Genomic DNA, 23,094 nt, shown 5'->3' on the forward strand with positions numbered 1-23,094 from the left:
CTTAGGGTAAATTCCTAGGAGTGGGATTTTTGGGTCAAATGGTATTTCTATTTTGAGTTTTTTGAGGAACCTCCATACTGCTTTCCACAATGGTTGAACTAATTTACATTCCCACAAGCAGTATAGGAGGGTTCCCCTTTCTCCACATCCTCGCCAACATTTGTTGTTTGTCTTTTGGATGGTGGCCATCCTAACTTGTGTAAGGTGATATCTCAATGTGGTTTTTATTTGCATTTTTCTGATGATTAGTGATGTGGAGCATCTTTTCATGTGTCTGTTGGCCACCTGAATTTCTTCTTTGGAGAAGTGTCTGCTCAGATCCTCTGCCCATTTTTTAATTGGATTATTAGCTTTTTGTTTGTTGAGGTGTGTGAGCTCTTTGTATATTTTGGACGTCAACCCTTTATCAGACATGTCATTTATCAGTATATTCTCCCATACTGTAGGATGCTTTTTCATTCTACTGATGGTATCCTTTGCTGTACAGAAGCTTTTTGGTTTGATATAGTCCCACTTGTTCATTTTTGCTTTTGTTTCCCTTGCCCAGGGAGATATGTTCATGAAGAAGTTGCTCATGTTTATGTCCAAGAGATTTTTGCGTATGTTTTCTTCTAAGAGTTTTATGGTTTCATGACTTGCATTCAGGTCTTTGATCCATTTTGAGTTTACTTTTGTGTATGTGGTTAGACAGCAATCCAGTTTCATTCTCTTTACATGTAGCTGTCCAGTTCTGCCAACACCCGCTGTTGAAGAGGCTGTCATTTCTCCATTGTATGTCCATGGCTCCTTTATCATATATTAACTGACCATATATGCTTGGGTTTATATCTGGGCTCTCTGTTCTCTTCCACTGGTCTATGGGTGTGTTCTTGTGCCAGTACCAGATTGTCTTGATTACTGTGGCTTTGTAGTAGAGCTTGAAGTCAGGGAGCATAATTCCCCCTGCTTTATTCTTCCTTCTCAGGATTGCTTTGGCTGTTCGGAGTCTTTTGTTGTTTCATATGAATTTTAGGACTATTTGCTCTAGTTGAAGAATGCTGTAGGTATTTTGATAGTGATTGCATTGAATCTGTATATTGCTTTTTGCAGGATGGCCACTTTGACAATATTAATTCTTCCTAGCCAAGAGCATGGGATGAATTCCATTTGTTAGCATCCTCTTTAATCTCTCTTAAGAGTATCTTGTAGTTTTCAGGGTATAGGTCTTTCACTTCCTTGGTTTTAGGTTTATTCCTAGGTATTTTATTCTTTTTGATGCTATTGTGAATGGAATTGTTTTCCTGATTTCTCTTTCTAGTAGTTCATCATTAGTGTATAGGAATGCAACAGATTTCAGTGTATTAATTTTGTATCCTGTAATGTTGCTGAATTCAGATATTAGATCTAGTAGTTTTGGAGTGGATTCTTTAAGGTTTTCTATATACAATATCATGTCATCTGCAAACAAGGACAGTTTAACTCCTTCCTTGCCAATCTGGATGCCTTTTATTTCTTTGTGTTGTCTAATTGCCATGGCTAGGACCTCCAGTACTATGTGGAATAAAAGTGGAGAGAGTGGACATCCTTGTCTTGTTCCCAATCTTAAAGGAAAAGCTTTCAGCTACTTGCTGTTCAGTATAATGCTGGCTGTGGGTTTATCATATATGGCCTTTATTATGTTGAGGTACTTGCCCTCTATACCCATTTTGTTGAGAGTTTTTATTATGAATGGATGTTGAATTATGTCGAATGCCTTTTCAGCATCTATGGAATGATCATGTGGTTTTTGTCCTTTTTGTTGATGTGGTGGATGATGTTGATGGATTTTCGAATGTTGTACCATCCTTGCATCCCTGGGATGAATCCCATGTGATCATGGTGTATGATCCTCTTGATGTATTTTTGAATTTGATTTGCTGATATTTTGTTGAGTATTTTTGCATCTATATTCATGAGGGATATTGGTCTATAATTTTCTTTTTTTGTGGTGTCTTTGCCTGGTTTTGATAGTAGAGTGATGTTGACCTCGTAGAAAGAGTTTGGGGGTATTCCCTCTTTTTCTACTTTTTGGAAAACTTCAAGGAGGATGAGTATTAGGTCCTCACTAAATATTTTATAAAATTGAGCAGTGAAGCCATCTGGTCCACCTGTTTTGTTCTTAAGTAGTGTTTTGATTACCAATTCAATTTCGTTGCTGGTAATTTGTTCAGATTTTCTGTTTCTTCTTGGGTCAGCTTTGGAAGGTTGTATTTTTCTGAAAGTTGTCCATTTCTTCTAGGTTATCAGTTTGTTGGCATATAATTTTTCATAGCATTCTCTAGTAATTCTTTGTATTTCTGTAGTGTCCGGAGTGATTTTTCCATTGTCATTTTTGATTCTGTTTTTGTGTGTAGACTCTTTTTTTCTTGATAAGTCTGGCTAGGGGGTTATCTATTTTGTTTATTTTCTTGAATAACCATCTCCTGCTTTTATTGATTCTTTCAATTGTTTGATTCTTAATTTTATTTATTTCTGCTTTAGTTTTTATTATGTCCTTTTTCTACTGACTTTGGGCCTCATTTGTTCTTCCTTTTATAGTTTCATTAATTGTGAGTTTGGGCTGTTCATGTGGGATTGTTCTTTCCTGAGGTAGGCCTGTATTGCAATATATTTTCCTCTTAGCACGGCCTTCGTTGCATCCCACAGATTTTTGTGTTGTTGAATTATTGTTGTCATTTGTCTCCATATATTGCTTGATCTCTGTTGTTATTTGGTCATTGATCCATTGATTATTTAGTAGCATGTTATTAATCTTCCATGTCTTTGTGGGCTTTTTCATTTTCTTTGTATAATTTATTTCTAGTTTCATACCTTTGTGATCTGAAAAGCTGGTTGGTACAATTTCAGTCTTTTTGAATTTACTGAGGTTCTTTTTGTGGCCTAGTATATGATGTATTCTTGAAAATGTTTCATGTGCACTTGAGAACAATGTGTATCCTGTTGCTTTTGGATACAGTGTTCTGTAGATGTCTGTTAGGTCCCATCTGTTCCAATGTGTTGTTCAGTGCCTCTGTCTCTTTACTTATTTTCTGTTTGGTTGATCTGTCCTTTGGGGTGAGAGTTGTGTTGAAGTCTACTAAAATGAATGCATTGCATTCTATTTCCCCCTTTAATTCTGTTAGTATGTCTTTGACATATGTAGGTGCTCCTGTGTTGGGTGTATAGATATTTATAGTAGTTATATCCTCTTGTTGGACTGATTTCTTAGTCATTATGTAATGTCCTTCATTGTCTCTTGTTACTTTTTTGTTTTGAAGTCTGTTTTATCTGATACAAGTACTGCAACTGCTTTTTTCTCCCTATTAGTTGTGTGAAAAGCCTTTTTTCCATTCCTTTACTTTCAATCTGTGTATATGTCTTTGGGTTTGAAGTGAGACTCTTGTAGGCAGCCTATAGACTGGTGTTTTTCTTTTTTAATCCATTTAGTGGCTGTGTTTTTTAATTGGTGCATCAAACCATTTACATTTAGGGTGATTATCAATAGGTATGTACTTATTGCCATTGCAGGCTTCAGATTCATGGTTTTCAAAGGTTCAAGAGTAGTTCCGTATTATCCAACAGTCTAATTTAACTCACTTGGTTTGCTGTTAGAAACAAAACCTAAAGGTTTTTTTTTCCCTCCTTTTTCTTCCTCCTCTATTCTTTGTGTATTAGGTGTCATGTTCTGTACTCTTTATGTAGCCCTATTTTCACTAAGGGGGTAGTTGATTTGATTTTGCATCTGTTTACTAATTAATTGTTCTACTTTCTTTACATTGTGGTTTTATTTCCCCTGGTGACAGCTATTTAGCCTTAGGAACACTTCCATCTATAGCAATCCCTCCACAATTCAATGTAGAGGTGGTTTGTGGGAGGTAAATTCAGCTTTTGTTTATCTGAACATCATTTAATCCCTCCTTCAAATTTAATGATAATCTTGCCTGGTAGAGTAGTCTTGGTTTGAGGCCCTTCTGTTTCACTGCGTTAAGTATATCATGCCTCTCCTGTCTGGCCTGTAAGGTTTCTGCTCAGAAGCCTGATGATAGCCTGATGGGTTTTCCTTTGTATGTGATCTTTTTCTTCTCTCTGGCTGCTTTTAAAAGTCTGTCCTTATCCTTGATCTTTGCCATTTTTAAGTATTATATGTTTTAGTGTTGTCTTCCTTGGGTCCCTTGTATTGCGAGATCTGTGCACCTCCATGGCCTGAGACACTATCTCCTTCCTCTGATTGGGGAAGTTTTTAGCAATTACCTCCTCAAAGACACTTTCTATCCCTTTTTCTCTTTCTTCTTCTGCTACCCCTATAATGTGAATATGGTTGTGTTTAGATTGGTCACAGAGTTCTCTCAATATTTTCTCATTACATAGTTCCTTTTTTCTCTCTCTTCCTCTGCTTCTTTGTATTCCTCTTCTCTTAATTTCTATTCCACTTAACCTCTCTTCTGCAACATTGAATCTGCTTTCAAATCCTTCCATTGTATGTTTCATTTCAGATATGTAATTTCTTTTTTTTCTTTTTATATATTTTTAACGTATCTTTGATATACACTTTTATTAAGGTTTCACATGAAAAAAGAATGTGGTTGCTACATTTACCCATATTATCAAGTATCCACCCATTCCCCAATGCAGTCACTATCCATCAGTGCAGCAAGATGCCACAGATTCATTGCTTGTCTTCTCTGTGCTGCACTGTTCAACCTGTGATCCCCCACACCATGTGTACTAAACATAATACCCCTCAATCCCCTTCTCTCTCCCTCCCCACACACACCCTCCCACACCCCTTCCCTTTGGTAACCACTAGTTCATTTTTGGAGTCTCTGAGTTTGCTGACATTTTGTTCCTTCAGTTTTGCTTCATTGTTATCCTCCACAAATGAGGGAAATCATTCAGCATTTGTCTTTCTTCGCCTGGCTTATTTCACTGAGCATAATGTTCTCCAGCTCCATCCATGTTGCTGCAAGTGTAGGATTTGTTTCTTTCTTATGGCTCAATAGTATTCCATTGTGTATATGTACCACATCTTCTTTATCCATTCATCTACTGATGGACACTTAAGTTGCTTCCATATTTTGGCTATTGTAAAAAGTGCTGCAATGAACATAGGGATGCATATGTCTTTTTGAATCTGGGAAGTTGTATTCTTTGGGTAAATTCCAAGGAGTGGGATTCCAGGGTCAAGTGGTATTTCTTTTTTTAGTTTTTTTGAGGAACCTCCATATTGCTTTCCACAATGGTTGAACTAGCTTACATTCCCACCAGCAGTGTAGGAGGGTTCCCCTTTCTCTGCATCCTTGCCAGCATTTGTTGTTGTTAGGTTTTTCGATGCTGGCCATCCTTACTGGTGTGAGATGATACCTCATTGTGGTTTTAATTTGCATTTCCCTGATGATTAGCGATGTGGAGCATCTTTTCATGTGTCTGTTGGCCATCTGAATGTCTTCTTTGGAGAACTGTCTCTTCATATCCTCTGCCCATTTCTTAATTGGGTTATTTGGTTTTTGGGTGTTGAGGCATGTAAGTTCTTTGTATTTTTTGGATGTTAACCCCTTGTTGGATATGTCATTTACGAGTATATTCTCCCATACCGTAAGATGTCTTTTTGTTCTGTCGATGGTGTCCTTTGCTGTACAGAAACTTTTTAGTTTGATGTAGTCCCATGAGTTCATTTTTGCTTTTGTTTCCCTTTCTCGAGGAGATTCGTTCAGGAAGAAGTTGCTCATGCTTATTTATATTCAGGAGATTTTTGCCTGTCTTGTCTTCCAAGAGTTTTATGGTTTCATGACTTGCATTCAAGTCTTTAATTCATTTCGAGTTTACTTTTCTGTATGGTGTTAAACAATAATCCGGTTTCATTCCTTTGCATGTAGCTGTCCAGTTTTTCCAACACCAGCTGTTGAAGAGGCTGTCATTTTCCCATTGTATGTCCATGGTGTAATTTCTTAATGATTGAATCTCCTAAGTTTATCCATGAGTACTTGAATATTTTTCTGTACCTCCATGAGTATGTTTTTTATTTTTATTTTGAACTCTCTTTCAGGAAGATTGGTGAGTTCACTTTCACTTGGCCCTTTTTCTGTTGTTTGTCTGCTTTTGTCTGAACCAGGTTCCTTTTATGTTTCATATTTGTATGTGGTGCCCTCTAGTGCCCAGAAGCTCTTGTCTCCAGAGCAGCTGCACAGTCCCTGGAGTGATACTGGTTGTCATAGGGGAGCAGCGCTCATAACTGCTGGGAAGAAAGCTGTTTTCTGTTTCCCCGCTGCAGCGCCTGTCTCCACTGTCAAAAACAGTGTGCTGAACACACAGGTGTAAGTCTCTATGCTTTGTGTTTGTAGCAGCTGTAGGTGGGGCCTCCCTTTCGCTGGCCTGTCACCTGGGCAGGTACTGCCTGTTTGTGAGCCGGTGCTGGCAGGCTAGGAGGAAAGCGCAGCAGGCTGTGTATCACAGTGTGGGACGTCAGAGCTGAGTTGCCAGCTAGGGGCAACTGAGCTCCTGAAGCTCATGAAAGTTCCCAGTCTGCTTGGAAGAGCTCCCCAGACAACCTCTGTCCACCTTTCCCTTCTCCAGAGCAGCAAACTCTGTCTAATCCCCACCCCTTCAGCAGCCCTCTCGCGGCTAGGAAGCCGCTGAGACTGCCCAACTTTCCTTTGTCCCAGAGCAGGCAGATGTGGATCCCTTCAAAAATGGCTTGAATCTCAGTCTCTCCAAGTATTCCTCCTGTTTTAGCTTTCCAGCCCCACTGATCTCCAGAGCACCATGCAGTGTAGGTTTGTGCTCCCAGCGCAGATCTCCAGGGCTGGGTGTTCAGCAGTCCTAGGCCTCCACCCTCCCTCCTCTGTTTCTCTTCCTCCTGCAGGTGAGCTGGGGTGGGGGAGGGGCTTGGGTCCTGCCGGATCAAGACCTTTTTTGTGAGGTCTGCTCTGTTCTCCAGTTGTATGCAGTCAGGCGCAGCCTTCTTCCTGTTGCTCTTTTGGGATTAGTTGTGTTTAACTATATTTTTGTATTATATGTGGTTTCGGGAGTTGTTCTCTGTCTCACCTCTCATGCTGCCATCTTTAATCCTCCATTTCATTCTCTTCTCCAGTTGCTGGTCATATTTGTTTTTCTACTGAAAATTTGAATTAAATCTTTTAAAAATAACTACTGTATTAGTAATATTTTCTCTTACTGTAGTTGATATGCAATATTATATTGGTTTCAGGTATATAACACAGTGGTTCAGCAGTTCCACACATTATTAAATACTCACTCCAACTAGTGTAGTTACTGTCTGTCAACATATAAAGATGTTACATAACCATTGGCTATATTATCCCTGCTGCACTTCTATCCCAGTGACCAACTTACATTATGATTGAGATTTTTGTGCCCCATCGTCCCCCCTCACCCTCCTCACCAACCCACTCCAAACCCTCCTACATGTTAAACAGTCACTTCTCAGTGTCTTTCAGTCTGTTGCTGTTTTGTTTAGTTTTGTTTTAGATTCCACAAATAAGTGAAGCCATATGACATTTGTCTCTCTGTCTGGCTTATTTCACTTAGTATAATTCCCTCAAGGTCCATCCATGCTGTCCAAATGGGAGATTTCTGGGTTTTTTTGACCAAATAATTCATTGTGTATATGTAACACATCATCTTTATCCATTCATCTATTGATGGACCCTTAAGTTGTTTTCATAACTTGGCTGTTGGAAATAATGTGGCTTTAAATGTAGGGGTGCATGTATCCTTTTGAATCAGGGATTTTATTTTTCTTTGGGTAAATTCCTAGAATTGGAATTACTGGGTGAAATGATATTTCTGTTGTTATTTTTTTGAGGCATCTCAATTATAGTTAAGTAGTTATCTCAATTGTAGTTATTATATCCATTCCATATTTTTTCTCTTGAGTTTTAGAAGCATTGTATTAATTCATGAAAGCATATATAGAGTACCTGTCTAATCTCTGATGCTATTATGTGCTGGGAGTACAGTGGTGAATAGTACAAAGTTCCAGCCCTCATGGAGATTACATTCTAGTCTGAGAGATTAATAAAATAACAACTGTATGTAATTTAATGTTGGGCATGCACAGGAGTGAATCAGGAACATGTATGGTGAGTGACAGGCCCTATTTTGTGGATATGCTGGTAAGAAATCCTCTCTGAGTATGTTGCATTTCAGCAGAAACCTGAATGAAGGAAGCATGTGAATATCTGAGAGAAAAGTGCACTGGGTAGATGAATCCATAAATGTAAAGTCCCCAACGTGCAGTAGCTTTGGTGAGTTCATGAAAGAGCAAGGTGGCTAACCTAGCAGGTGATGATGAAAGGGATAGATGGCATAGATGAAAGGAAAGGAGGGGATGTGATCTCGACAGTCCAAGCAGGTTTATTCGTAAACCTGAGAGGGTCCCCTCTGTCCTGGCCAGCAGAACAAAGTAAAGAGAATCTCTAACAGGTCAAGAGGCTTTTTATGCCTGGGTTTTTGGTGGGCTTTTTGAGGGGAGGGTCAGGGGAAAGGTGGGCCTGTGGCTTGCTGACTTGTCCTCTGGAGAATGGTTGTAGCCTAGGTAAGATGACACCTAGGTCTCCCTGAGATGGTAGGTGGGCTTATTCGAAAGGCAGTACTCAGGTCTGGATTATATCAGACAATGTGTAAGGAGAAAGATGTTCACACATGAAGTCAAAGGTTACCAGGACAGCCACAGCACGTAGGGACTTGTAGGGACATTAAGACTTGGGTTTTATTCGAGTTGTGATGAGAAACCCATGAAGATTAAGAGGAAGAGAAGTGACCTGATTTGATTTAAGTTTAAAATGATCATTCAGAATTGTTTGAAGAATCTGTACACCAGCAAGAGGCCACTAATTACATTAAAGCCAGTGGTTAAGAAGGTTGGCCTTGGAGCTAGCGCTGTTAAATTTGGGCATATTCATTATCTTCTCTTGAGTGTCACTGTATTCATCTGTAAAATGACAATAGACCAGTGCCTCTTTCATATTAGGTGCTCAGTAAAGGTTAGTTTATTAATTCCCAGTTGCATGAGTGACAACAAAAAAATGGTGGTAACTTTACAGTCTGGGTGGTGAGAAGTTGTCATATTTGGAATATATCCTGAGGGTAGAGCTGACAGGATTTCCTGATAGGATATATGCAATATGAGAGGGAAGAATCTCAAGTTATGGAACTGAGCTATTGGGCGATTCTTGGTTTCCTTATTCACTCAGGTGGGAGACACTGGGAAAAGAGCAAGGGTAGAGTGTGGAATCAGATTTGACAAGTTAACTTTGAGATGTTTGTTTGACTCTAAGTGGAGATGTTGAGTAGACAGTTAAGTAGGAGTTGTCATTCAGTGGAGAGGTAGGGAATGGAAGATTTGGGGAGTTATCGGCATACATGTAAAGAGGCTGGGTGAGATCACCCAGAGGAAGAACCTGTTGAATATAGAAAGGAGGTCTAATGACCGAGCCCTTGACTCTCTGCTGTTTAGAGGTTGATAAATAGGAGGAGGAACCGGGAAACAGGAGCAGCCAGGGTGGTAGAAAAATCAAGATGTTATGGTTAAAAAGCCAAGGAGAAAATGGTCACTTGTGGGCATTGGGCAGATCGAGAATTGCCCACTGGAATTGGCTTTGAAGGTCCTTTAGATTGACTAATTAGATAATTTGTTGGCCAAACCAAGACACTTGTGAATGTGCCAGGGACACAGTCAGTCATCATGTCAGAATGACAGGCCTAAGCTAAGACTGTCTGGGCAGACCCCATCTGTATGCTCATTGTGTTCTTGAGTGACTCTGATCTCAGACATTCCAGTGGAACATGGAGGAAGGACACTTAGTCGGAGAGGCACGGAGCTGAAGTGGAATGGAGAGCACAGAACTATTCAAAGGGGTGTTGTTATAAGGATGGTGCAGAGATGTGGGGTAGTAGCTGGGAGAGGATGTGCAGTCCAGAGAGGGCTTTTTCTTTTTCTGGAGGATTGTTGTTATTGCAGTTACTTTATGTGCTGATCGGGCTGATTTTCAGAGTATGAGAAATTGATGAAGGGAGAGGGCGGGAATAAGTATAGGTGCAGAGTTCACAAACAGCAATGAGGATGTGATCCATAGCGCATGTAAAAGGATTGATGTTATCCAGGACCATAGGTGGTATGTTTAATAGGAGGGAAGGTAGAGTATATGGGGAAAAAATGAGGAAAATTGGATTTGGTAGGAGGAATTTATCAAATTCTGCTGACTACCTTTGACTTCCTATTGAAGTAACAAGCAAGTTCTGTCAACTGAAGGTTGAAGAATAGAGAGAGTCTAAGTATTTGAAGTCAGAAAGTATGAAGTAATTAAGGTAATAAGAGAGTAAGCTGATCCAAGTAGAAAGATTGCTGGGCAGCAATGAGACACTACTCCAGGTGTGAGGTCAGAAATACAAAGTGAAGTGAGAAGCCTTGGTTGGGTCTTTCTTCTGCAGCCTGAAGTCAGGGCCGGTGTAGGAGAAAGGTTAGTTTTAATTAGGAATTAGATTTGCCAGACAAATTCAATGGAATGAGATGAAGGCAGGAGGTACTGAGGGCGCACATAACAGAGTGATCATAATTGCCGACCATGGGATCCCAACTGGGAGGAAGGGGATGACGATGTGGGGAAGGTGCAGTGGCCTCGATGGTAGCTCCTGTGAGTGCCAGCCAGGGAACTGGCATTGTAAATGCTTACCTTCAGTCCTGCAGGTGATCCTGTATAGTAGTGCTGTGACCACCCTTTAGCAGGGGAGGAAATGGAGGCACCGGATTTAAGCAACTTGCACAGCTGCAAGACTTCTGCTCATTAGCCTTTTACTCGAGACAGTCCAGCCCCAGAGCCCGCGATTATAACTGCTGTACTACAGCTGCCTCTTAGCTTGTCAGTGAGGAGCTGCCGGTACGCGAACTGGCAGATCCCGTATGCTTGAAAAATTATTGGAGGGAAGTCCTAGAGGGAACGTGGGTGTACAAACGTCTGTTTGGGTTGCTGCTTGAAATCTCTTGTCTTCTGCGAGAGTGCAGGGTAATGTGACTCACGTCAGTGAAATGCGGTCCTGAGATGATGAGAGGAGAGACGGCCCTTAGCATATTGGATTCATCCCTTGTCCACTCTGATTTGTGAGGGGCCAGGTAGTGGAGTTCTCGCTAAAGTTACAGTTTTGGTAGCAAATATGGGCACCGGCCCTAGATAGCGAGCTCTCCCACCCCCACCTGAAGTTTAGGAGCCATCAGTAGTTTTACTGACCGCAACGGGGGTTCATGGATCTTCTCCCCAGTAGGTGCCCTCTCTGTAATCTTGCTCCATCCAACTAAATGATTCAGATAGCTTGATTTAACTTAATTTCAATCTCCTTGTCTGTAAAATGGCAATATAGTTGTACCTACTTAAGTGGGATAGTTAAGAGGATTCAGTGAGAATAATGTACTGTTTTGGGGTTTTTTTTGCTTCATATATTTTGAAGTTCTGTTGTTAGATGCATACACACTTAGAATCAGAATTATGTGTTGTTGCTGAATTGACCCTTTTATCAATATATAATGTCCCTCTCTATCGTTGGTAATTTTTTGTGCTTTGAAGTCTGCTTTGTATGATACTAGTAGCATAGCCACACCAGCTTAATTTGGATTAATGTTGCATGGTATATCTGCTTCTTTAAATACGTCATCACATTTAAATTGAGTTTCATGTAGACAGCATGTAGTTGAGTCATGTTTTTCAATTGATTCTGACAATCTCTGTATTTTAATTGGAGTGTTTAATGTAATATTAATTTATTTCAATTTAGGCCCACCATTTATTGTTTGTTTCTAATGGGTTTTTAATTTTGGTTTCTGTATTTTTATTTCTAAAATTTCCCTTGTTCTTCTTTATGTCTTCTATTTATTTGCTGATATTTTATAGTTTAAACTTTGTCTTAAGTGTTCAGAATTGCTCATTTGAACATTTTATAATAGCTGCCACAAAGTGCTTATCAGGTAAATCCAAACCATGTCCTTTTATCATCATTGGTCTTTGTTCATTGTGTTTTTTCATGTGATTTGATATTTTTGTAGTTCTTTGTGTATCAGGTAATTTTTTATTGTTCCTTGAACATTTTGAAGCTTACTTTATGAGACTGTGGTTTTTAAAAACATCTCAGGAGGAGGTTGATGTTTTTGAGTTAATGGGCACTTGGCCTGTGTACGTACAGGGTCTGGGTTTCAGCCCGCCTGTTGTGGACCATGGGAAAGGAAGGTCAGTGTAGCCTTGGCTGTGTCGTTTCCATCTGGACTGTGTGTGCAGGGCCAAGTGATCAGCCTGGGACCTGGTGCGAGGTCTGTTAGCTCAGTTCTCAAAGTGTTTGTTATCCTTATTTGGATCAGGGCCACCCACGGGCAGGTGTGGGTCAGCCCAGGCTGCACCTCGCACTCACTCGTTTAAGACTGCCGTTGAGGCTAGGCCAGCAGATACTGGAGAGGTAGCGTAGTGAACTCAGGGACACTTTGGCAGTACCTTGGGTTTTACCAGAGCAGCCAGCTGTTATATATTTTTAAGGAAACTCAAACTGTTGTTCCAATCATATTTTCATGTTTTATAGTTGTATTCAGTGGGAGGAAAAGTTTGGAACATGTTCCTCCATCCTATTTAGAACTGGAGCCCTTTGATAATCTTCTGTATGGGATTTTTGTGTGTGCTTTTAAAGTGAAAAACACACGTAATTTTTTGGCATTATCCTTGTTGCAGTTTGGTGTAACAATCGAAATATCTTTAAAAATGGGTGTTTGGAGTCTCTTTTTTTATTCTGTGGAGCAAGTTTATGTTTGTGATGTATGTTGGTTTTATATAATGTCTTTGATTTTGCTCTCATTGTTATAGAATCACTTGGGAAATGTCCTTTATTCCATTATTTCGTGAAGATAGTGTAGGATTAGTATTACTTCTTGAAAGTTTCATAGAATTCATCAATAAAGCCATCTAGATTAGAATTATCCTTGTGAGAAGGTTTATATTTACAAATTGAATTTAAAAATAAACATTGGATTACTCATATTTTCTATTTCTAGTCTTGAGTTACTTCTGGTAATTTGTGCCTTCCAAGGATTTTGTTCATTTCGCCTAAGTTGTTAATTTATTGACATAAAATTACTTACAATATTTTCTCATTGTTTTTGTAATGTTTATATTTTCTCTAGTGATGACCCCTCTTTCAACCTGTCTATTGGTAGTTTGTGTGTGTTTTACTAGTTTCTTCATTATTTTTGTGGGAGAGTCATCTATTTCAGTAATTTTTTCAAGAACCATCTTCTGAATTCATTGATTTTTAAAAATTATTGTTTTTATATCCTGATTTCTTCTTTTTATTCTTTCGTTACTATGGATTTGATTTAATCTTCATTTCTGATTTCTTAAAGTGGAGGAATATATTATTATTAAAGTTAAGATCTTTATTTTCTGATATAACTTTTTCAAACTAAATTTCCCTCCATTTACTGCTTAACTGAATCTTACACATTTTTAAATGCTGTCTTTGCATTTTCCTTTAGTTCAGTGTATTTTCTAATTTCCTAGCCATTTCTTTCTAGACTAATGGGCCATATAAAACTGTTGTTTTTTACCAAATATTTGGGATATTGCATATAGCTTTTTTTGTGTCCAGGTTAGTTCCATTTTGCCCACAGAACATGTCCTGTATGACTTCATTTTTTTTAAATTTGTTGAATTTTGTTTGAAGGCCTATAATATGGCTTGTTCTGGGGATTGTGTGCTTGAAAAGAGTAAGTATTGTGTTGACATTATAGGGGGGTGTTCTGTAATTCTCAACCACAGTCTCCTGTGCTTTATTGACTTTGGTGTCTACGTCTATCAGTTACTGAGCAGAGTGTTACAATATTCAAGTATAATTGTGGATATTAAATTTTCTCCTTTCAATTATCATGTGTTTGAAACCTTGCTGTTGGGTGCTACATACTTAGGATTACTGTTTCCTTGATGAATTGACACTTTTATCATTATGAAAAGACATGTCTGTCTTTAGTTTTTGTCATAGTCCTTGTTTGACGTCTACTTTAATGATATAGTCCCGGGAGCTTTCTTTCGGTTAGTGTTGTCATGTTGTCTTACTCTTTGGTTCTTTTTTCCTGTAAGTTTCTTTAAAGTGTGTATCTTATGGACTGCATGCAATTGGGTCTTGCTTTTTTTAATTTAATCTGATTATGTCTGCTTTTTAAGACCATTTCCACTGAATACAATTCTTAATGTGGATGAGTTTAAATCTACTTCTTCTTTGTTTTGTATTCCATCTCTGCCCATTTTTTTTCTGTTCTCTTTTACTCTTCTACTGCCTTTTTGGGTTAATTGAATATTTTTTCACAATTCTATTATATTTCCATTTGAGTAATAAGCTGCACATTTGTTATGTGTGTGTGTTTTCATAGAGGAGTTGCTCTAGGGTTTACATTTTGCATTTTTAACTCATCAGAGTCTACCTTCAGGTAACATTTGATCACTTCAGATGTAGTATAAGACCTGTACATCAGTGTGCTTTCACTCTTACCCTCCTATGTTTGGAACTATTGTTGCCATACATTTTAATTTTACATATATTATGAACCCCATAATAAATTACTATTTTTGTTTTAAACAGTGAATTACTTTTAAAGGGATTAAAAAATGAGAAAAGGGTCTCTTGTATTTGTTTACTCATATACCATTTCTATCACTTTTCATACAGATATCTTGATCCAGGTTTTATTGAGCATCATTTTCCTTTTCTGAAGAATTTCCTTAACATAACATATAATGAAGGTTTGTTGGTTAAGAATTTGTTGAGCATTTGTTTGTTTGAAAAACTTTTTAGATTACTCTTGTTATTGAAGGTTGCTTTTTGCTGTATGTTTTGTTCAAGGTTTCCATTTTTTTCTTCAATTTTCCTTTAAGCACTTTAAATATGTTGTTTCACTCTCTTCTTGCTTCCTGGTCTCAGATGAGAAGCTTGTCGTCACTCTTATTTTTGTTACTCTGTAAGTAGTGAGTTTTTTTTTTTGCTTTAAAGACTTCATTACCCCTTTTCAGCAAACTGACCGAAGATGCTTGACTGTGTGTGTGCGTATGTGTGCGTACTTGTGTGGTGTGTGTCTGGGATTTTTGTTGTGCTTCCTGGATCTATGGGTTTATAATTACACAGTTTGCAAGATTTGCAGTTACTGTTTCATTAACTATTTTTTCTGTTCCTTCCCCTTCCCCCCAGTTCCAACTTCACACATTAGAATCGTGGCTGTCATCCCACACAGAACTGTAGCTGTCTGTCTTTTTTTCACTTTGTCCTTTATTTTGGATAGGTCTTTTTTTATTTTCTATGTCTTTAAGAGCAGTTATCTTTTGCCATTTCTAATCAGATGTTTATCTTTCAAAGTGAAGTTTTCATTTGGTGTTATTTTTTCATGTTATCTCTATGAATTCCATTTTATTTTTTAGTATCTTCCATTTCTCTTTCATTCATTTTCCATTACATTCGTGAGCATATGAGGAATATTGGTAATAGCTGGCTTGATGTCCATGCTGGTCCCTTTTGTCATGTCTATTGTTTTCTGTTTCTATTCTTTGATTATTCTCCTGGTTATGACTCACATTTCCCTGCTTTGTATACTTTGTAAATTGTTACTGGATGCTACACATTGTGATTTTGTTGTTGTTGTTGTTGCTCAGTTAGATTTTGTTGTAATGCTCTAGTAAGTGTTTAACATTTTTTTTTTGTCTTACAGTTAAGTTAGTTGTGGATCATTTTGATTCTGTTAAGTCTTGTGAGCTCTTTCAGGGATAGTATAGAATAGCATTTGCTCTAGGCTTCATGTCACCTTACTCCTGAAGGTGTGCTTCCCTCTGGTCTCTAGTGACTGTGCTGTGTAGTCGCTGAGGCCTTTGCACTCCGGCTAGAGGGCACACAGTGGAGTCCTGGCTCTGTGAGCACTGTTACTTCTATCGCGGCTTCTCTGTCATTGTTCTTTCCTTGGAAGTTATTCTCTTTCAGCCTTATGGGGTTTTACATTCACAGTTATACAGATTGGGATTCAGATAAAAACTCAAGTTTTATCCTTTCGCAGATTTCTGGACTTCTTTCCTTGCACAGCCCCCTCCTCTTGTGCATTTTGGCCCACAGTTTCTAGCCTCCTTTAGCCTCCTGAACAGATTATTTGTTTCCTTATTTCAGCACAATTGCTAGTCTGAGTTGCTCTCTCTGTGCTAGTTTGTAAATTAACTCCGTGCAGACAGTCTCTGTGATGTAAGGCTCACCTTGGGTGTTTCCTTTTGTTCTGGGATTATAGTTCTGGGCTCTTTTCTCCAATGTCTCTGATAATGGTTGTTTTCTTATATTTTGTCTGGTTTTGTAGTTGTTTATGGCTGGAGGGTAATTTTGAACCTTTTCCCTCACATGTGACTTTAAGCAGAAGTCTCCTATGTTATTTTAGAAACTCAACGTTAGTTGTTTTTTTTTAATTTTTTTATTGAAGGGTAGTTGACACACAGTATTACATTAGTTTCAGGTGTACAACACAGTGATTTAACATTTATATACATGATAATTCTAGGTACCAGCTATCACCATACCAAGTTTCAACATTAGTTTTAATTTGTAAGATTAACATGGAATATTGGATTTTTGGTGGAAAAATTTCACAGTTAGTGGTATTGTTTTACTTCGGATTTCTGTGCAACAGAGTGAATCAAAGAAAACTAACATGAAGCGTTAAGCCATACAAAGGAAAAAGAAAGGAAGAGAAAAACAAAGATGCAAATAAATTATCTTTATGTTGTCATTCCTAATTAGACTTCAGTTATATTAGAAACCCAAACTGGGAACATCTTAAATGCAATACGAAAATATAAAATGTATGGATCTATTTTGCTATTTAAATATAAATATGGAAATTGGCAAATGATGTGCTTGACAAATATGACTGACATCTTTTGCATTCAGAAAAAAATTCAACATTTGGTTAGAACAATTGCATATCAGAAGCCAGTGAGGAGCAATTAAAAGACTTGAGTGAAATATTAGATATTTGAAAATGGCATTGTATTGATAAGTTGGTCCATTGACTGGAAGGAAAAGAATTGTAATGGATTGATGGATGTAAAGGCATGTCTTATTGGTGCAAAAGCCAAAAACAGTAGAAATAAGAAAAAAGAAGCAAAGCAAAAATTAAAAATTTATTTTTAAGGAGTTAAGTACCACAGTGCAGATAACTGGTATATTGAGATATTGATATGTATATATAAACTAGATTTAAAAAGTTTGAAATAAAGATAATTGTGCCAAAAAAATAACTTAGTGATGGCCAGGGTAGAGGATAGAGAAACTTAAAATAGAGCAGCATATTGGCTTGTAAAAGACAAAGCCAGTTAGGCCATACATGTTTCAGTTCCTTTAACAGTGAGTATTCATAATTATAAACAATCCTAAAAGAAAGATTAAAAGAAAACTCTACCACCATAATATTTCTTGAATTAATTTTATTTCTTACCCATTGTAGCAGTCATATTGGGATTATGTCAAAAATTTCCAATATAGTCCTTATAATGGACTTGAGGTTTCTAAACTGATACTTAAAAACATGTGTTTCTTAGCCCTCATGTCTCCTTGCAGCCCCTCTCACCCACCCTGCCCTGGCCGGTGTGTCCTTGCTGTCTTTCCCATACTGCCTGTGCTCTTGTCTCAAGAACTTTGCACTGGCGTTCCTTCTGCTGCAGTTCTTCTGCCAGGTACCTGCATGGTTTGATTCCCCTCCTGCTTCAGATCTCTGCTGAAGTGTCTCCTTACTCATACACAATTTTATTTTATAAAGTTTAATTTAGAAATCCTACCTAAAAAATGAGGTAGCTAGCCCCTCATTATTTTTTCTTAATATTTTCTTGATGTTATATGTGTTTTGCTTACAAGAATAACAAATGTTTCTTCTTACTAGAGTGTAGTTTAGTGAAGGCAGGGATTTTGTTTTGTTCACCTCTGTATCCCATTTTTTAATGGAGCCAGACACAAAGAGGATTGATGAAGTCAAGTGATGCTTGTTAAAGATGTCCAAATGCTTGCTTGAAATGTTAACTATAATGTTTCATCTCATTTTCTGAGAGTGGGATGTTAAAAATCTCTCATTGTAATTGTGAATCTATGAATTTCTCTTTGTTTTGTAAATGTTTGCTTTATGTAACATGTAGTTCTGCTATGTTAATCCTGGTGAATTGATCTTTTTATTATTAAATAATGATAGCAAACTTTAAGCTTTTTTACTGTGAAAACTCATGTTTGGTTTTTTTTTTTTTTTTATCTTTCCACTTTATTTTCTATTTGCCATGTGTTTTTTCCTCTCCTTTTCTGCCTCTTGTTGGCTTGGCGAACCTTTACTCATCCCCTTTTCCCTCTTAGATTGTTTTAACATTTTATGTTTAAACAGAACTACTTGACAAATTCTAAAGATAACTATTTTCTCCCTTTTTGCGTGAATAATAAAATCAACCTTAGAATGCTTTCTCCCTAATCACTTTTTCCCGTCCAGTATTTGCGTCTGTGACTTAGTTCTGCCTCCTTTCCCCTTCCCTAATGTTCTGGCTGTTTGAGCTGGAATGACGAATTTCTAAAATTATGTCATACTTGCTTTCTGATTATATTTACTAGTGTTTATATAGATTTTTTCATCCATGGTTTTTTGGATATATTTGTTAGAATTTGGGTCAGATGTTTTCTTCTTAACTTTTGGTGGGTAAGGATGACTTTTTGACAGTTGGCAGTAGTTCACTTATTTTTTATTTTATATTTTTTAAATTTTTTATTAAGGTATGATTGATATACACTCTTATGAAGGTTTCACATGAAAAAACAATGTGGTTACTACATTTACCCATATTATCAAGGCCCCACCCACACCCCAGTGCAGTCACTGTCCATCAGTGCAGCAAGTTGCCAGAGATCCACTATGTGCCTTCTCTGTGCTATGCTGTTCTACCTGTGACCCCCACACCATGTGTACTAAACATAATACCCCTCAATCCCCTTCTCCCTCCCTCCCCACCCGTCCTCCCACACCCCTCCCCTTTGGTAACCACTAGTCCCTTCTTGGAGTCTCTGAGTCTGCTGCCATTTTGTTCCTTCAGTTTTGCTTCGTTGTTATGCTCCACAAATGAGGGAAATCATTTGGCATTTGTCTTTCTCTGCCTGGCTTATTTCACTGAGCATAATGTCTTCCAGCTCCATCCATGTTGCTGCAAGTGGTAGGATTTGTTTCTTTCCTATAGCTCAGTAGTATTCCATTGTGTATATGTACCACCTCCTCTTTATCCTCATCTACTGATGGACACTTAGGTTGCTTCCATATCTTGGCTATTGTAAAAAGTGCTGCATTGAACATAGGGGTGCATGTCTTTTTGAATCTGAGAAGTTGTATTCTTTGGGTATATTCCAAGAAATGGGATTCCAGGGTCAAATGGTATTTCTATTTTTAGTTTTTTGAGGAACCTCCATGTTGCTTTCCACAATGGTTGAACTAGCTTACATTCCCACCGGCAGTGTAGGGAGGGTTCCCCTTCCTCCACATCCTTGCCAACATTTGTTGTTCTTAGTCTTTTCAATGCTGGCCATCCTTACTGGTGTGAGGTGATATCTCATTGTGTTTTTAATTTGCATTTCCCTGATGATTAGTGATGTGGAGCATCTTTTCATGTGTCTGTTGGCCATCTGAATGTCTTCTTTGGAGAACTGTCTCTTCATATCCTTTGCCCATTTTTTAATCGGGTTATTTGCTTTTGGGTGTTGAGGTGTGTGAGTTCTTTATAAATTTTGGATGTTAACCCCTTGTTGGATATGTCATTTACAAATATGTTCTCCCATACTGTAGGATGCCTCTTTGTTTTGTTGATGATGTCTTTTGCCGTACAAAAACTTTATAGTTTGATGTAGTCCCATGAGTTCATTTTAGCTTTTGTATCACTTTCTCGAGGAGATGGGTTCAGGAAGAAGTTGCTCATGTTTATATTCAGGAGATGTTTGCCTATGTTGTCTTCTAAGAGTTTTATGGTTTCATGACTTACATTCAAGTCTTTAATCCATTTCAAGTTTACTTTTGTGTATGGGGTTAAACAATAATCCAGTTTCATTCTCTTGCATGTAGCTGTCCAGTTTTTCCAACACCAGCTGTTGAAGAGGCTGTCATTTCCTCATTGTATGTCCATGGCTCCTTTATCATATATTCATTGACCAGATATGCTTGGGTTTATATCTGGGCTCTCTGTTCTGTTCCATTGGTCTGTGGGTCTGTTCTTGTGCCAGTACCAAATTGTCTTGATTACTATGGCTTTGTAGTAGAGCTTGAAGTTGGGGGGTGTAATTCCCCCTGCTTTATTCTTCCTTCTCAGGATTGCTTTGGCTCTTCGAGGTCTTTTGTGGTTCCATATGAATTTGAGGATGATTTTCTCTAGTTCGTTGAAGAGTGTTGTTGGTATTTTGATAGGAATTGCTTGAATGTATAGATTGCTTTAGGCAGGATGGCCATTTTGAAAATATTAATTCTTCCTATCCATGCACATGGGATGTGTTTCTATTTATTGGTATCTTCTTTAATTTCTCTCATGAGTGTCTTTTAGTTTTCAGAGTGTAGGTCTTTCACTTCCTTGGTTAGGTTTATTCCTAGGTATTTTATTCTTTTTGATGCACTTGTGAATGAAATTGTTTTCCTGATTTCTCTCTCTGCTAGTTCATTGTTAGTATATAGGAATGCCACAGATTTCTGTGTATTAATTTTGTATCCTGCAACTTTCCTGAATTCAGATATTAGGTCTAGTAGTTTTGGAGTGAATTCTTTAGGGTTTTTTAATGTATAAAATCATGTCATCTACAAACAGGGACAGTTTAACTTCTTCCTTGCCAGTCTGGATGCCTTTTATTTCTTTGTGTTGTCTGATTGCCATGGCTAGGACCTCCAGTACTATGTTGAATAGAAGTGGGGAGAGTGGGCATCCTTGTCTTGTTCCCGATCTTAAAGGAAAAGCTTTCAGCTACTTGCTGTTAAGTATAATGTTGGCTGTGGGTTTGTCACATATGGCCTTTATTATGTTGAGGTACTTGCCCTCTATACCCATTTTGTTCAGAGTTTTTATCATGAATGGATGTTGAATTTTGTCAAATGCTTTTTCAGCATCTATGGAGATGATTATGTGGTTTTTGTCCTCCTTTTTGTTGATGTGGTGGATGATGTTGATGGATTTTCGAATGTTGTACCATCCTTGCATCCCTGGCATAAATCCAACTTGATTGTGATGGATGATCTTTTTGATGTGTTTTTGAATTTGGTTTGCTAATATTTTGTCGAGTATTTTTGCAGCTATGTTCTTTGGGGATATTGGTCTATAATTTTCTTTTTTTGTGGTGTCTTTGCCTGGTTTTGAGTGATGCTGGCCTCATAGAATGAGTTTGGAAGTATTCCCTCCTCTTCTATTTTTTGGAAAATTTTAAGGAGAGTGGGTATTAGGTCTTCACAAAATGTTTGATAAAATTCAGTGGTGAAGCCATCTGGTCCAGGAGTTTTATTCTAAGGTAGATTTTTGATTACCAATTCAATTTCATTGCTGGTAATTAGTCTGTTCAGATTTCCTGTTTCTTTCTGGGTTAGCCTTGGAAGGTTTTAGTTTTCTAGAAAGTTGTCCATTTCTTCTAGGTTATCCAGTTTGTTAGCATATAATTTTTCATAGTATTCTCTAATTCTTTGTATTTCTGTTGTGTCCGTAGTGATTTTTCCTTTCTCATTTCTGATTCTTTTTATGTGTGTAGACTCTCTTTCCTTCTTGATAAGTCTGTCTAAGGGCTTATCAATTTTGTTTATTTTCTTAAAGAACCAGCTCTTGCTTTCATTGATTCTTTCTATTGTTTTATTTTTCTCAATTTTATTTATTTCTGCTCTGATCTTTATTATGTCCCTCCTCCTACTTACTTTGGGCCTCATTTGTTGTTCTTCTTCTAGTTTCATTAATTGTGAGTTTAGACTGCTTATATTGGGATTGTTCTTCTTTCTTGAGGTAGGCCTGTATTGCAGTATACTTTCCTCTTAGCACAGCCTTGTCTGTGTCCCACAGATTTTGCGGTGTTGAATTATTGTTTTCATTTGTCTCCATATATTGTTTAATCTTTGTTTTTATTTGGTCATTAATCCATTGGTTATTTAGGAGCATGTTGTGAAGCCTCCATGTGTTTGTGGGATTTTTCATTTTCTTTGCATAGTTTACTTCTAGTTTCATACCTTTGTGAGCTGAGAAACTGGTTGGTACAATTTCAATATTTTTGAATTTACTGAGGCTCCTTTTGTGGCCTAGTATATGATCTATTCTTGAAAATGTTCCATGTGCACTTGAGAAGAATGTGTGTCCTGTTGCTTTTGGGTGTAGAGTTCTGTAGATGTCTGTTAGGTCCATCTGTTTTATTGTGTTGTTCAGTGCCTCTGTCTCCTTATTTACCTTCTGTCTGGTTGATCTGTGCTGCAGTAGTTCACTTATACAGTCATTTGGGCTTTGATCATTTCAACTTTAAAATGTTCTTTTATCTCTTTTGGTTTAGACTGATTTTACTATCCGTTTTAAGGCAAGTTAAGTGGATTTCCCATTGTTTAAAATAGCTTTGTGCTTTATTTTTTCATGTAACTAATTGTTTATTACTTTATTTTATTTCAGTGTTTTTCTATTAAATATTGAGTCCATTTGTATCTTTCCTTTTAAAGTAATGAAATAATTTAAAGGCCTGCAATTCTCTGAATACTGCTTTATCAACCTCCAAGTTTTTTATATGTAGTGTCTCATTTTTTTCTTTATGTTTTTAATTTCTTTTTGGGGGGTGAACTCATTTCTATCCCTATTTCTTACACTTCAAAAAATATAGTCATCAGTTTAAAAAATTTTTTTAATTGCATTGGGTCAAAGAATCTCACCTTACCATGACTCTTATGTACTTTACTGATGTGTTTATAAATTAAATTTAATTATACTTGTAAAATGAACATGACAAGATTATGCTTAATACTTTCAGAACTGCATGGTTTCCAGGGGGTGTCATCCCTTTCACCTATGTAAGCATCATAAACATACA

At 37.6% G+C, this 23,094-nt stretch overlaps 1 protein-coding gene across 25 annotated transcripts in view; it reads left to right on the top strand.

The window, feature by feature from the left end:
• KMT2C (lysine methyltransferase 2C) overlaps nt 1–23,094 on the top strand; it is a 277,314-nt gene that overhangs the window by 57,531 nt on the left and 196,689 nt on the right. The window lies entirely within an intron of this gene.

The sequence above is a fragment of the Manis javanica genome, chromosome 6 (assembly GCF_040802235.1).
Source record: "Manis javanica isolate MJ-LG chromosome 6, MJ_LKY, whole genome shotgun sequence".
In the NCBI taxonomy this organism is placed as follows: Eukaryota; Metazoa; Chordata; class Mammalia; order Pholidota; family Manidae; genus Manis; species Manis javanica.